The sequence below is a fragment of the Syngnathus floridae genome, chromosome 1 (assembly GCF_059516105.1).
Source record: "Syngnathus floridae isolate MCC-2025c chromosome 1, RoL_Sflo_1.0, whole genome shotgun sequence".
Lineage (NCBI taxonomy): Eukaryota > Metazoa > Chordata > Actinopteri > Syngnathiformes > Syngnathidae > Syngnathus > Syngnathus floridae.
Genome location: NC_142413.1, coordinates 15,327,953 through 15,345,029, shown reverse-complemented (window position 1 = coordinate 15,345,029; position 17,077 = coordinate 15,327,953). Strand labels below are relative to the sequence as shown.

Sequence of the window (17,077 nt, the reverse complement as noted above, 5' to 3'; positions counted from 1 at the left end):
TATTTCTGAGGTTAGAGTTGAGTTAGCTGAGGTCGCAGTGAGTACAATACAACAATATACAGTACAAAACTATAAAACACAGCACAATACATGGCATAGTACATTGCAGTACAATACAGCGCAATACAGAGTCTTAAAACTAGTGTTGCCACCTGTCCTGGATTTTCCTGATTGGCCCGCATTTTCATGGTCTGTCCTGGAAAAAAATTGAAACACCTTTTGCACATGTTGTGCAAAATATGTATTTAAATTTAATTGTAGCGTGCTTACATCCATAAACGTGTGCACAGCCTTATTGTCTCTAGAAAAATACGAGGGTGCTACAGAAGGTGATGACAGGGCAGTAAAGAATAAATATAAACGCTTGACATGTTTTAACAATGACTGGTTAAAACAGTTGAAATTCGCTATGTGGCTAAGGTGAGGCTCAGGTGATCCATTTTCTGCAAGCTGCTCCCTATGCCCAACAAAGATTCTCCTAAAATATGGAGGAAAAACCAACTAACTAACTAACTAACTAACTAACTAACTAACTAACTAACTAACTAACTAACTAACAACCAACTAGATGATCTCGCCAAGTCTAAAAAACATAAAAATCGAACCCAGCCAAGAGCCGCAAAGCAGCAGAGGCACAGGCAAGCACAAGCAACGCACCCACCAAACTCTAAACAATCAGGTAAGCTGTTTGACATTACACTTTAAATTACTACACTTGGTTATTCTTACAGACTGAAAAATTACATTTCTTGTTTTTATTCCACATAAGCACACAGAACCTAATTATTTATTCCCCCTTTTTACCCACAATTCTGCCCCCAGGTGTCGACAACAAAAGCTGTTGAAAATAAACCAAAATAATAAAGGCCTGCTCTTGAATAAAGCAATTAACTAAACAAATAACTAGTAAGTGTTATTTTTACTTATTAAAGGTATACAATTGCAGAATAGAAGGATGATTTGTTAGATGTGCGAAGGGTGGCATTGCTTACAAACAAAAAGATCGATTTGATGGTCAAAATTTACAGGATTTTTGTCAGACACAGGTGGCAACCCGACTTAAAATACAATTCATAAAATATGTTCAATGTTCAAAACACATTCACAAAATGAAAGCATCTTCGTGTTTCTTAATGTCAACAGTAAAGTTAAGTGGAGTGGCCTGCCTTCATTTTCTACTCCTTTCAATTTACTCTTTACTCTTGCAGTGTCTATGTTGTTTTTAAAGATCCGTCCGGCTCACCTTGGAAAACGAAAGGATGTCTCACTCGCACATTGACAGGACTACATGAGGTAAACGGTGACAGCCTACTACAGTCTACTTCCTGTCTGAGGGCTGCATGAAAGCAGCTGATTTATTTATTATTTATCCCCCTTCTCGACTTCGAATCACATCTGAAGATGAATGAGATGAGCTTGTGCTGCCGACTGGACACATCTAAATAGCAGATGAGTCCAATGCTCGGAGGAGACAGATGTCTTCTTGCGACCCTGTCGCTGACTCAGCCACACAAACATGCACGCATTCACACATGTGCGTGGACACACACACACACACACACGAAAAAAATACTTATATCATTGTCATTGCGTGTAAATGTGTTAATTCCCCCCTGCCCCCCAAATAAATCATAAATGTCATCACTGTCAGGGCAGCTCAGCTTGTTAGGGAGGGCCACAGAGAGCTGCAACTTGCACAGCGAGACTTTGACCAAAGCCAAACAATCTTTATTTCGATCATTACGTATATATGTTTCCATTTTTCGTTTTCATTTTGTCTGCCACAAGCCGAATTTGTTTTATTCTGCTGTCTCCAGTCAGATCGTCATTGAAGATGAGAGTCACTACTCATTTGATTAAGCCTGATAAATAACAATTCAAAAATAGGTAGGTAGGTAGGTCGGTAGGTACGTAGGTACTAGGTAGATATAGGTCGCATAGATTACATAAACAGGGCGGCTTGGTGGCGCACTGTGTAGCACGTCCGCCTCACAGTTAGGAGGGTGCGGTTTGGTTCCACCTCCGGCCCTCCCTGTGTGGAGTTTGGTTGTTCTCCCCGGGCCCACGTGGGTTATCTCCGGGCACTCCGGTTTCCTCCCACATCCCAAAAACATGCTTGGTGCCTACCAACATGCTTTGTTTGCCACGATTGAGGACTCCAAATTGTCCCTAGGTGTGAGTGCGAGTGCAAATGGTTGTTTGTCTCTGTGTGCCCTGCGATTGGCTGGCAACCGGTTCAGGGTGTCCCCCGCCTACTGCCCGATGACGGCTGGGATAGGCCAGCACACCCGCCACCCCCGTGGGAACTAAGCGGTTCAGAAAATGGATGGATGGATGGATTACATAAACATAGTCCAAATGAGGTATTCCGACATTTATATTGTTGTACATATTGATTCTTTGTTTATTGCTTTAAAGGATATCCCCATTTTTAGGGGGTCTTTCATCACATGCAGTAATGTGGCTCCTTTCGGCTTTTCCCCGAAGGGGTCACCACAGCGAAACACCCGTTTTTATCCAGATGATTCGCATGAGAAGTGTTTGGCACAGTTTTTATGCCGGATACTCTTCCTGATGCAACCCTCTGTATTTTATTAGTCTTGGGACCGGCACAGGGGAGACACTGACATGTACCCTGCTATGGCTGCATATCGAACCCAGGCCGCGGGCGGTGAAAACTCCGCATCCTAACAACTGGACCATCAGGGACAGCACGTAGAGTAAGAATATTCAAAATAATAATTAAAAGTTTAACAAATAATTGTATACACAATAATGATTACGGATCAACAACCCACAACATAATGCAAGGAAAACATTTAAATACAAACACACGCATGAAACATTCTCACAACCAATCACTCACACCTAATGCTCCCCTGAGGCGATTGTGCATTAAAGATGTATGAAATATGACATCAATGTCTTACAGTAGAAGTCCATATCACAAATATGACGGCACCATCGTACTTTAGAGGTACAAAATCTGATTTGAATGTGTTAGCCCTTGCAGAGGACAAGGCATGATGGCATCAGCCTTCCCTGACAACATCAAATAAAAGTCTGCTTCCTCTTTAATTGCCGTCTTTTGCAATCATGTAGATTGTCAACAATGAGTCTCCCTGAAGAGCCATCTTCACCCATCTTCTGGCACATTGATGTTGAATATCCCGCGGAGGTCGAAGCAACACCTTTGTTAGTCGCAATCAAGGACTTTCACCAGAGTATACCACAATTGCCGCAACATTTCACCCTCGGCCAGTGCTCTATTGGCCATTCTTTTTAAAGATATCTCATGGTTTGGATTATGACACGCTCTTGAATGGAGCACAATAGACTGGCAGAGTGGCACTATAATGGACCGACTACTTGTCAGTACTCTTCACGCCGTCATTCTCCTTCTATGCAGACTGAGCACATGTATAATTCACAGTGGTGCTGTCACTTCATTGCTGGGAAAACATGAATGCCGACTGACACCGCCAATGGCAGTTCTTCACTTGAATTACTCCCTGGGCGAGACTTCTTCCAAGCGCCCCCCCACCACCACCACCACCGTAAAAAAACACTCATTTTATTTCGCACAGACATTTTCTTTATTACAACAGTATGTGTGCCAAAATATTTTAACAGCCCCTGTAAATGCAATTGCGATTGAACTAGATATACCACAATGTAACTCGTATACAAAACATCCCTCCATGAATTATAAATTTAAATAAACATGCCTTTACACACTAACTATATATAATAATGTAACGAATAATTTATCCATCCATCCATCCGGTCATTATCTGTTCCGCTTGTCCTCACGGGGGTTGCGGGAGGAATAATTTGATAAAGAAAGATAATAATACATTTTAATGTAGTAAATGTCATAAATGACATTAATCTGTCTTTCAAGGAAAGAGGAATGATTAGCTCCAACTATCATTACCTGAATTACTGAATAAAAGTAACTTGTTATAATTATAATGAAATGACATATCGCCCAGCTTTTTCCCAGCGCCCCCTCCTCTGTGTACCGGGCAAATGGTAATGTCAGCACACCCCTCCACCCTTAGCAACCCCTTGCCAGTGGTGGGTAGGCTAATCCCCATTGTGATTACTGAGAGAGTCGCCTGTGAGATGGCACCACAATGACTCTTCGGAAAAACACAGCATCATCTTTGCAGGCACAACGATGAAGTGATTTCCAATGATTTTCTCTTAAATGTTCTCATTTATAAGGCCACAGACATGGGAAAATAAAAAAACACAACGCAAAAATGTAAATTGCGGCCAAAATATACAGTAGATACAAGTCAAGTTAAGTCAAGTCAAGTTAATTTATATAGCCCTAAATCACAGACAAGTCTCAAAGTGCTTCACATGTGCAAACTTGACAACATCCCCTGACCTTAACTTGAAGAACCGTTTTTCCAGTGAATTATTTGAGCTTGTTTCACACCCATGGCAACACCAAACACCATTTTTTAAATGCGTCAACCCGCCCCTCTTTGCAAGGTTCTGTGAAAATGCCAATACTTAGTCTATTTCTTCTCTGCACAGATTTAGACTGTGCCTTGTGCCAGAATTCTACTGTGCATGAAAATAGCCGCTTTAGTCTCTCCAGTGTGCGCTGGGTCTTACCTGGCACATGTTAAGACAAACCTCAACTGGTAGATAATTAGATGCCCGAGTCACCTCGTCTAGCTTGTTTGTTCAATGTGAAAGAGCGGCGGCTCGACTTTGACCACCTCCCAGATGACCGAAATTCTCGTCTTACCTCTAAAGCCCCCATGTCACTGAGGGGCAAACACTTGTGACTGTTGGAGAATGCAAATTCGTATCAGGGCTCGTTCAAGGTGGCAAACCTTCACTAGACGTTCATCATCCTTTTTAGTGTTACAGTTTAAAGTCACGTTAGAAGCACAAAAAGGGCCGCACACCTTTTTCTTCCCACGATGCCGTTGCCTCCAGGAAATATGTATTTTGGAGGGTTTGGCATTTAAAGCAAACAGAAGTCTCAGGGACTCCTGTGGGATGATTATTGTTTCAATGTGTTGGGGGTTGAAAGGAGAAAAGTAGGGGCTGACTTGTTGACTGAATCTTTCCCAGAGGAACTGGGTGGTAAGAAGACATGTTTGCTGCCAGTCTTTTCCACCACCACAGCACCTTAGTGTGAATCAATAGAGAGCAAAAATAGTGTTGGCACCAGATTTCTTTTTGTCGGGCAAAATGTTCTCGTCACCACAGGTGATGCCACAAGATGCCGCTTTATTGAAATGATCATTTCATTTTGAAGTCCACACACATTGACTTGAAATTCTCTTTGTGTGGATCTTTTTGATTATAAATATGCATCCCCCCAGCCCAACTAAGTCCCTAAAGTATGAGAAAAACAACCCGTGTTCCCTTGTAGTTTTAACATAGAGCTAACGGCGCAATCAGATGGGCTAAGTAACCCCGCCTTTTTCAGCTGTACGTATACAAAGCGCAATTTTGTGTTTGTTACTACTGTAAAGTTCATGTCAGGGTCCTTTTAAAGGAGAAAAAAAAGTAATTGGGTGCAAATAACAGGTGGTTCATTTACTCAAATCTGCAAGCCACTAATCATGATGTGCACTGCTTCGGCAGCCCCTCCAAAGAGAAATGAACAATGCACAGTGACAGCTATTTATATTTGCAGTCAATAAAACCTTCACTTTATAGAACGACAAAACTGTCAAACCCGTAATTGACCCATGACTAAACCTAACATTGCCTTAAACCTTATCCTTACACTCCTACTAACCTAACTCGCCTTTCTTGTGTTTCATTTCTTAAACAATTTTGTACATGTTTTTCTTCCAGAAATCATGCTATGTTTTGTCTTATGTTATTTTCAGAGGGACACTGGTAAGTCAAGTCAAAAAGAATTTACACTACCTTGCTGTCAACTAAACATTACATCTCAGTGTCACAGGGCTCAGACAACGACCATCACGGCACACCAGTTTTCTGGTTTTGCTCACGTGACATTGGTTTGGCTTAGTGGTCATCTCAACCCAGAGGTTGGGGGTTCGATCCCTAGCCATGTGGAAGTGTCCTTGTGAAAGACATTAAACCCCCAGTTGCTCCTAATGTTATGACATTAGAAGTTGAATGAGGAAGCTGTGAGTACGCAAAGTGCCCCAGTACGACAATTGAATTGCGGTGTTTTTACGCCAAGCGCCGTATGGTTTCTGTGACCATACTGTCAGGTGCATCAGGGTAGTGGCAGCTCCATGCACCGTAACGGCCAGTGTGGTGCATCACGATGCCAAACACGCTACACCTGATGTGCCCCGGCACCAGAATGAGGATGCAACCGTTTTTACAACCTAGCACAAGGGCACCTGTCTACCGAAAGGGCCCTACATGTCAGGTGCAGTGGCCTAAATGTTGGCAGGCCTGTGACTGACAGTCAATCCCACTGCTCTCACTCATTCTTTTTCCCCACCATATCAGATGGGATTAGCCCGCTGTGAGCCCGTCTGGAATAAAACAGACGGATGCGAGCGCAGAGAGAGCGGATAGGACACCTCGGCCCTTCGGTCTCGTGTAATTTAAGCCTAAATGAATGGACTGGCGGTGCCAACGGCATCCGGCATGCTAATAATAACGCCGCTGTCTCGTCGGACGCTGGGCCGGGGGAACGTCGTGATGCCATGCATTATGCATGTATGCAAATAGAAGGAAATGGATTACATGAAAGGGCACCTGTGGTTCCCTAGCTTGAAGGTATGTGCAACAGGGGAAACAAAACCGACGCCGGCGTCCTTAAGGCACAACACGCCTATAGATTGTTCTATGAGTCAAAAAGTTGGTGACGCCGCCAAAAAGCACAGCGGACTTGGCGTAACAAGGTTTTCACAAGCTCAAACGGTGTGTCCAATGAGGTAGTGAGGAAAGGAAATATTAGTATCTCAAGCAGTATCTTAATTTTATGGTTTCAATATAAGGTTTAAAGACATAGTTAGCATTTCGAGACATGAGAGATAGGATTTCAAATAGTCTGGGTTAGGGTTTCAAGCCAGGGTCTCTATGTATGGTTTAAAAACACAGTTACTTTACAAAAAGGTTTCAAGGCAAGGTTCGAGTTTCAATTGTAGGATTTCAAGACAGGGTTAGGATTTCAAAGCAGGGATTTAAGATTGGGTTCCAGACGAGGTCAGGGCTTCAAATTAGTGTTACAAAACAAGGGTTAGTGTTTCAGTCTGGAGTTTCAACTATGTAACGTGGGTTCTCGGTTTCAATACTTATTCAAGTCCTACCATTGGTCTAAATTTGAAAAAGACAATATTTTGAGGTGAATTATTAGAATTATAATAACATACTTTAAAGGTCAGCATTGTGTCCATGACCAACCCATTTATTGACATTATAATGATTTACCTCTGAAAGATCAGGCAAATTTGTTATTTCTTTTGGGTGAATCAATACCCAAGAAGTAGGTTTTTGAAACAGGGTTCAAAGGAAGCATTGCGGTTTCAAAATAGTGTTTCAAGCCAGGGTTAGAATTTGAAATTAAGTGTTCTGAAATAGTTGGGGTCTCCAGTCCTTATTATGGTTTCAATTTAGGGTTTCAAACCTTGGTTAGAGATTCCAAATTTGAGTTTGCGCCAAAAGTAGCAGCCCTCACAGAGAAGCCATCTTGGGTGTACGATGGAATGTACACGGCGCTTCTCAAAATTGTTTGGTAGTGCTGTCCCCCAATGTCGACTAGCCACACCTCTGGGTCATCCTATTGCATCTAGACCAACCTTATGCAGTGAGTCTCGTCCTGGAAATTGGCGTCAACTCTTTGAATTCTGTCAAACTATTACTGTTAACATTCGAAATGCGTACTATTTATCCTCTGTGTCCTCAGCCGCTTTTCTCACCACCTTGCCGGTCTGCACTTTGCACTGTTGTGCGTGTTCCTTTTACCATGATTGCACCAGTGTTTGGCAATGTGCTACCATATTTGTAACACACAACGTTTGGATTCTTGGATATGTCTGCTCAAATTCCATATTCAGTTAGATTCTCTATGGGCGACTTTTGCAGTCAGCTCTGAGTACAGGTTCATCATTCACGATTTGCCTCTCCAACCATAGTGCCCTCAAAGAATCTTCAGGGCCTGGCGTCTGGCACGTCACACATGACCAGCGACAGGCTATTGTCATCTCGAAATTGAATGAACGCTGCATAGGCCTGAGCCTTTTTCTCCTCATTATCGTCATCCTCTGCAGCGGGTTCGTTCGGGATGGTGTCCTTAAGCCCTTTCTGGCAAACTAGGTCTCCCATAGTTCATAATTTCTCTTGTCACCATCAAACACGTGTCTCGCCCAGCAGCTACTTGGCACAGCGCCCTTGTCCTCGTTACCCATGTTGGTGGATTGCTCTCTCCTCACTTACTTCTCAGGTACACACTGTGGACGTTGCGTCTTTCACCTGGCAAGCCGATTAAACTCACTGTGTGTCAAGAGTCTGGGCACATAACCTGCTGGCAGAGTCGACTTTTGCACAGCGACAAAACAGCGCCCGTCTTTGCTCTTTGCGTGAACACCCGATTCCACAGGTACACGCGTTTTATCGTCACCGGTGGGATTCATTTCACAGATGCGATGTATTCAGTCATTGATGAGCTCACGTGACAGCGACTACCAGGTTGCCAGAGTAACAAACAACGGTAGGACAAACCAATGTAAACAAATAATAAGAGCACACCGCTCAACAGTTTCAGGATAGTGTTACTGTTTGAAATTAAGGTTTCAGACCACAGTTAGGATTTCCAAATTGGATTTTCAAAAATTGTGTTTAATATTTCAAATTAGGATTTCAAAGAAGGCTTAATGTTTTCAAATTAGGTTTTTAAATTTAGTTTAGAGTTTTTTCATGACAGTCAGGATTTCGAGATAGAGATTGAAAATATAGTTTTAGTTCGTTTAATATTTTGAAGTAGGATTTCAAGCCAGGGTTAGAATTTGAAGCATTTTGTGCCACAGGTCTGGTTTCAAATGAGGGTTTTAAATCAGGCTTTCAAATTAGCGTTTAGGGCTCACTAGTGTGACAACTCACATTTAATTCAAAGATCTATGTTTGTCTTTTTCTGTTTAGAGCTCAGTGAAGCTAACACTTTTCATGTTTTTGTTGCAAGACTGAACATCTCCTGGGGATGACTAAAGAAGGCAACACCTTCTTGCTTGTGTGTTGTTTTAAAAAAACACACTGCCTTTTTCTTCTATGCAGTATAAGTCCATCTTTTTAGTTGTGCTCAGGCCTGGGGGAAATGGTGATCTATGTACCTGCCTCCTTTTCATCCTACACATTCCCCCGCTCTGCTCCCAGCACCTGGTGTAGGAACGTGAACAAAAGGTGGCGTCGTTCACTCATCCCTCCGCTAGAGGTGCATTCCAGTTTACCAGTGGAGACCCTGGAGACGGAAGCTGGGATTTAAAGAAACAGCTACACATGTGAGGGTGTAACAAACAAAAAACAGGGGTAGGGATGGGGGAGGGAAGTCAGTCGTCTTCTCACTGACCCAATGAACTTCACACTCGGACTGTGCAAATCAAGATGGATTTTGAACACGTTGGCAAGCAGACAGCCATCGGCCTACAGCTGTTTTCATCCACCTGTTTACTTGCCTCTTTGCGGGCTGAGATGCAGACTTAACACCCGCCATCACAATTTCTTGTGTCAAAAATCACCTTTTCAATACCAATTGTCAATTTTTTCATACTCAACATAATATTTGTATCAAATGTTCAATTTCCACACCAAATGTCACAATTTTTACACAATTATTTTGGTACGAAACACATTTCATGCCAAACATCATAGGCCTCGTGTTCAAAGATTATCTATTCACCACACGGCAGCAAGTTTTGATTTAAAGCGAACATTATTTTGACCTGGTTTTGACCAAGTTCATTTTTCGGCTCTGATATCACACTTCTGCACCACACGTCCGGAGAACCAACTATATTATATATAGTGTGTGAATTCATCACACATATGCTGAAAACCACAAGCAGATGAGCCAACATCCTTTGTTATCACTGCAGAAATTGAAGTGTTTATTATGTGTTCCTTTCTTTCCTCGATCGATGTTCTTGTTTTGAGTCACTGGCTCATAGCACCTGCAGAAGTCCATTTCGTCCCAAATCATTTCCTCTCCATTTTTGGGAACATGGCTTTTCCTATTGAATGACTTTATCTCAGGCAAAGTCCATCCCTGGCCTATAAGGTGAAACTTCTCCTGATAAACTTTCATGTAGAGTGGTAATGAAATACTAGATATGTGATTTCTCCTTTTAAATAATTGCGCCATTGTATATTCCCCAGAAGCTACATTACCTGGTGCATAAATGCAGGTGTGCGTGCATATGTCCTTGCATGTGTGTGAGAGCAGTGTGAGGGGACTGGCTGAGATTGCTATCGCCATGATGGATTGCTAAGTGTACCTCGAAGCTATGCGTGGCGAAAGGGTGTCCCTCACTGTATTCCTGCTCTGTGTCTGCACTACTTTTGCTTTAAATGAGACGAGTGGGGGTGTAATTTTTGTGTACCACTTGGCCATGGAGGTCGAGTATTTCCATACCCAACATTTGACACATCTGTACAATCTGATGGCTTTCAGTAGGGAAGCTACAAGACATGGAGGGAGGAATTAATATTTGTATGACTGTGACTAAAATTTGCAGTCGTGTAATGCACCATTTTTCACAGTAAATGTTTGCTATGAAAAGGGGGGCAATGCTTGGGGCCCATAATTGTGATTGTGAGTCCGAATGGTTGGCCGTCGATGTGTGCCCTGCAATTGGCTACCAACCAGTTCAGGGTGTCCCCCGCCTATTGCCTTAAGACAGCTGGGATAGGTTCGGCTCCAGTATGGCCGCAAACCTCGTGAGGAGAACCAGTTCCATTTGTTAGGAATTTGGTTAATGTTGGGAATGAAAAATGACAATAGTACGGAAAAGCTTATTTATTCATCCTTTATAAATGAATTGTGTTAAAAATTTGTTGAAAATGATCAACTGGTTCGGTAGAACTCTTTGTCACAACTCACTAACAAAAAGTGGCAATTAAACAGCATCAATGCCACATAAAAGATGTCAACTTTGAAATCACATTACACGGCATGTGTGTTTTATTATCATTCTTAACAGCTACATTGTGTGCAATCCAATAGGGACAAAATGGGATTTAGCAAGTGAACGCTGCGATAAAAGGCGGCGGTGCAGCGAGGAGCACTCGTAGTGCCCGAGATAAGGCCGGCATCTTAAAGGCCGCCGAGGAGAGCGTAGATAAGCTTAATGAGCAAGAAGCAGAAGCACATTTAAACTCGACGCCTCGCCTCCGACATCAATATATGAGATGGTACGCAACATTCATCATTCATGTCACAGCCCCGCTATGTTGACTGAAAGAAAAACAAATGGAAATGCAAGCGCCTGCATGATATCACCATGAAAGACCTCAAAGTACTGCCAGACTTTCATATTTGTAATAATTTCTTTCAAAGTGCAAACTGTCACTAAACATCTATTACCTGTGCATACAATACTTTAATTCAATATTTTTTATTATTATTATAATTGATGAAAGCAGTCAAGTGGTCAAATAGTTGACGTGTAAGTATAAAGCATTTCAAACTCTACAAATGTGTGATGTTTGGTAAGCAAACAGTTTGACATTTGGTGCAAAAAGTATGAAATCTAGTACAAAAAGCTTACAATAAAAATGTGATATTTGGTGCAAACGTTAAGAGATTTGGCATGGAAAAAAGATGAAGCTTGGACTCAAACGTGTGATGTTTAGTTTTAGATGTCTGCAGTTTAGTACGACAACAAAGTTTGATATTTGGTATGACATAATTTGGATCTTTGAAAATATGAAAACAAATAGTTTGGTATCTTGGAAATGAAATTTTCAAATTGTTGTACATTAATTGTAGGGCTGTCACTTGATCATTTTAGAATTGATTATTCTATCGATTATTCCGGCGATTACTAATATTGAGATACGATTTTATTTGTATTGAAGTGTATTAAAAGATCTTTTGCTAATTAACCAATTCATGTTGTTTGTTTGGTATTATTTAATGATGTAAGAAAAACAACTAAACAATGATTAAGCAAGATGTATTGTCATTTATTGTGATATTAGGTATGGAGTGGTGTGATATTATTGTAGCCAAAGTTGAATGTTTCATAAGTTTGATATTTTGTATGCAAAAAGGTGACATTTCTAACGAAAAGTGTGGTGTTGGTATGGAAAGGTCGAAATTTCGTGTTGAAAATGCTGGATTCAAAAATGTTTGGTGACTTGAAGATTTAAAGTGTGACATTTGACATTTGCTACTAAAGTGTGACATAAATCTCAGTGCTTTTTTAAAAAATTTTTATTCATTTTGTATGTCAGAGTTTTGTTACTTACAAAGTAAAAAAGTTAAATTCAGCGCAACATGCAGCAGTTTGGTCCTGAAAGCCCTCACATTTTGTAACATTTAATTTGCCGTCCAAATTGGTGATACACACAGTGCAGCCCAACATAAGAATCTATCAGTGTTCAACACAAGGCCTAATTTTCTTTAGTATCTCTAGAGAACATTTTGGCAAGGCTTTGTGTAACTTACATGTGTTCGAACTTCTCTTCATGTTGCTCTTCTAATAATCCAGCAGATAAGGGCATGCTTTTGTTGTGCTAAAAAAATATATAATGAGCAACACACAAGAGTAGCAAAAAAAAGTTAATGACTTTTTTTTTTTTGTGAAGGCAGACGTTCCCTTAGCAGCCCTGTCATTAAACGGCAATTAAACTGTTGTTTGGATTTCAATTGGCGAGACCAGTTGCAAAAGCAATGTGAAAATAAGCACCAAATGTGGTTGATTGTGCCGCTATTCAAACTGGTGCACCATTTTACAATAAGTGGACCCTCCCAAAGGGTTCATACAGGACCTTTTAAGAGATTATTAATGATATTGTAAGATATTTATAAAATACAACAACAATTTTTAATACTGATAAAAAATATGAAACTTTACCGACTGAACGTAATTTTTGTTGTCAAAGCAAATGTTATGTTTGTACAACAAATGTAAAACATTTTGTGCCACACATACAATTCTTCAATTTTGTACGAAACTTTTAGTTTTCGTAATGTGAACTTTTTGGTAACAAACTAAAATTTTTCCCACGGATTGTCAAACTTCTGAACTTCAAACTTTTTGTGTTGTATCAATCTTTTCGTATCAAATACAAAACATTTTATACCAAACGTTACACTTTTTAGAGTGAACGTCAAACTTTTTCTGAAAAGAAAAAACAGATGCTGAATGTTTTGTTTTGTTGTCGAACTTTTCATTTTGAATGTCAAACATTTGATGCTTAACATTATTTTTTTTTCTGACTTCATACAGAAAAATCAAAGTTTTAGGACCAATCAAACTTACCCAGACCTACTGAACCTGAAAATATTCCTACCAAACATCAAACATTTCAAGATGAAAGTCGAACTTTACAGACAAAACATGAAATTTTCCATACTAAGCGTCAGACTTTTTATATTAAACAACTTTGGTGGTGACTGTCAAACCTTCCCGACCTCCCTTTGTAAAAAACATTACACTTGGTTTTGTATCAAATGTCACATATTTTTAGACAAAACTTGGTGTACAACATACTTGAGTTAACCCCTAAATGAAAACCATACCATTACTATATCTTTCTGGGACAAATGCGATTCTACAACTGCGACGCCTTATCAATGGCACGAACGAGTCACCCAAATGTTTGTAGTCTCTTCTTGCTTCCTTCACGAGCACTCAATGGCGGCTGACTTGTGTGAACACGCTTATCGGCCGCCCTCAGGCCACCCATGTTAATCCCACAAAAAAAAAGATGTCATGAAATGGAAGCGCAGCGAAGGATTATGGGAAGGGAATTGGCATCATCCACTATGTCTGAGACGCGAGAAAATATTTTTGCTCAGGTGAGAATTGAAAATAGTAGCAGCGTATGAATTACCAATCACGGTAAAGGCCAAAGCGAACAAGAAATGCTTTTAATATTAAACACATAGCAACATGATCCATGTTGAGTTTGGTGGGCGAGTTTTCCCACAGCAGTCATCCTCGCACACAGTGTTTTAACTCCTCCCGCACGGGAGGCATCTGCTGTCTTAATGCCACCCCTGTGAAACACTCGCTTTCCAGTTTCACACCGAATGCTTTTGGTACTGGGAATTTTCCATCCATCTTAATGGGAATACGCTCTGAGGCTTTGCAAAAGAAAAAAAGGTCCACTCATTCTTGCCAAACTAAAGTAGAACTTTTTTATTAGTCTCATATTTTCAAAAATTTGATTTGAAACATTTATTTGACCGCGTTAGCTACTCAAACGGCAACTATTTTCAAGCTAAAGGAAACCTTCCATCCACCTTTTGCTGTTCTCGATGTTAAAAGGAAGAATATTTGTGTTGTCTGATGACATGAAATAGTAACAAATGCAAAAAAACTTTCATTTCCACTATTTAAAGGGACAGTGTGCAGATATTTTTTCCATCTTGGGCTGAACTAATAGAACACAACAACCTAAGGTTGAAGAGCGTGCGTTTTGAAGCACATGTTGCACAACGTTGCCTCAGAGCAACCTCACTTTGCAAGTCTACCACCAATTTCGTCAGCACAGGTGAACGCAAATTGTCATCACAGATGACGTGTAGTATTTTCCTCAAGTGATGAAGTGTTTTGCATTTGTTACATATGCTGTAGCCATTGATCCAGCAAATCCGTGATCATCTGATTATTCCCTTTGCGTATTCAAAGCAGAAACTCAGCATCCAGCAAATCCGTGATCATCTGATTATTTCCTTTGCGTATTCGAAGCAGAAACTCAGCATCCTGCACAGTAATATAATTAGCCATTAGTGGAGGTACCTTATATTTTAAAAAAAATGTACACTGATGTGATACAAATATTTTTGGCATATTATTCAAATTTATAGGTTATAGGTTTTTCAAATTAATGACCATGGATGGATGGATGGATGGATGGATGGATGGATGGATGGATGGATGGATGGAAACATTTTACACACTGTCCCTTTAATACCACACTTTTTGTCCAAAATGTAAAATTTTTGGAACAAATGTCATGTTTTACAAAATGATAATACTTTTTATACTAAACATCACACTTTTCTAACCAAATGGCAAACGTCTCATAACAAACATCAAAATCTTATGACATCGCCATACCCAATACATAACATCTTTTATCTGTATCCCAGTCTGTACTCATACTCAACCAAATTTGAAAAAGAAATGGGCCATTTTCATTTAATGCATCCAGTTGGGGAGAAATTTCAGGGCTCATACATGCCGGACATGTTCCAGTGTTGGAACTGTCTGGACAATCCAAACAATTAGTGGCTATTCTTTAAAAGGAAGCCCCATCAGTAAGCAACTTCTACTTTGGAATTCCCTCTCAAATGAGACATCAAAATGTCTAAAAGTTTGATGCTCATTCAGAAGATTTGCCATGGATCCAAGAGTGTTTTTCGCCCTGCACTTACATACCATTATTCTGACCGCCGGAACCTGGAAGCAATTCATAACCCGTCTACCACTGAATACTACCTAATGGACTGAAACGCTTTCGTTGTTAAATATTGCTCTGCTTCCCCTTTTTCCTCTTAATTGCGCATTAATGGCAGGCGTGCTGAGCGTGTCTGTAAATAATGAGTCTTTTGGGAGAGGAAGTTCACGGCAGGCTGGCCAATCGATTTCACCTCGAGTCGAGGAGAGGGCGGGAGCGGGGAACTGCCCTTTGTCAGTTTTCTGCTGGTGATTGTTCACCGGGCTAATTGTTCGTATGACTGAATGCGAGGCAAATGAGAGAAACAGGCTAATCAAAGTGGGTCGTGTTATTTGTAAAATGGGCCTAGATGAGCCCTGTTTTGGTGATCACAAAGTATTTCTGGAGTCACGGACCTAATTTCAGCCAGTGTCAAAGGATAACCTCGTGGTGTACATTAAAGATGTACGGATATTATGGTGCATTTGAGCCACATAGTACCTCAAATATAATAATGGTACATTACTGTTCAAAAGTTTGGGTTTCTTTTGGTTCAAACAGGTGTGCTTATCTCAAATCCTGCACAATCTACAGGGATCTGTTTGTCATTTCAGTGCTTTACAAACCTGAATTTCACAGACAAACTGGGCGAGACCCTCTTCCACAGCTGTAAAATGTACTTGATTATTATATACGGTATGATATGAAGATGAAAACAAAATAGTCATACAACAATATTATTGCCAGTCACATGAAATGTGGACTCATAAATCAGGGTGACCTGCAGATGTAAATTTAGTTCCTGTGAAGTGAATTGACTCGAGTTCAGTGCCACTATACAGTATACTGCAAGTTTTCGCCGGCCAGTCAAAGCAATGAATTGGTCAGACAATAGCTCATATGTTGAAAAAGAAGGACATTGCTCATATCTCAAAGCGTACGTGTTCGCTTCCTGATAACACCCCCGCAAGCAGTTTTCACTTTCTTTGGCGCCATACTGAGGGCTAGTTTCCGCGTGTCCGGTGTGAGGTCAGACCAGCGGGAGAGGGAATCATACTCCATTCGTCCTCACAAGCTTCTTTGCGATGTCTCTCAGGAAATAGGCACGTTTGTAAAACAGGTTTCCGCTGTAATCATCCGCCCGTTTGAAGCGGAAGAGGGCAGCCGGGTAGCTCGTGTTGCGGTTTACTCGACAGGGAGGTCGAGCCTCTGATGTCAGCGGGGGCCCATCCAGGTGGTGGGTCCACCACGGTCTCCTCATCAAGCAAGTCACGTCGACAACATGAATGGAATCAAAAAGAGGTCGACTCGGGATGTCTCTGCCACTTTCCATATCGAGTACTATCGGGAGGTTTACAAAATCCCGCTTGTTCCGAGTAGCTCACATGTATCTTTCCTATGCAAACCCCTTTCTTTGGAGGTTGGGGGGGTGCTGGCCTCCAGCTCAGCTTGTCTGATGCAATCTCTTCCCAAACATGTCTCCAGAGTGGCATCGAAGAGCAGATTT

At 41.0% G+C, this 17,077-nt stretch overlaps 1 long non-coding RNA gene across 4 annotated transcripts in view; it reads left to right on the top strand.

The window, feature by feature from the left end:
• The window catches only part of LOC148404285 (uncharacterized), a 78,960-nt gene that overhangs the window by 43,591 nt on the left and 18,292 nt on the right, over window positions 1-17,077 (top strand). For 2 of the 4 annotated variants that reach the window (XR_015861547.1, XR_015861540.1), the window contains exon 6: window positions 9,337-9,474. The exons of 1 other annotated variant lie outside the window; for it this stretch is intronic. This is a non-coding gene — a long non-coding RNA (uncharacterized LOC148404285). Of the gene's footprint in view, window positions 1-2,598; window positions 3,079-9,336; window positions 9,475-17,077 lie in introns of those variants that run through there. One more of the 4 variants, XR_015861543.1, reaches the window with a different exon arrangement.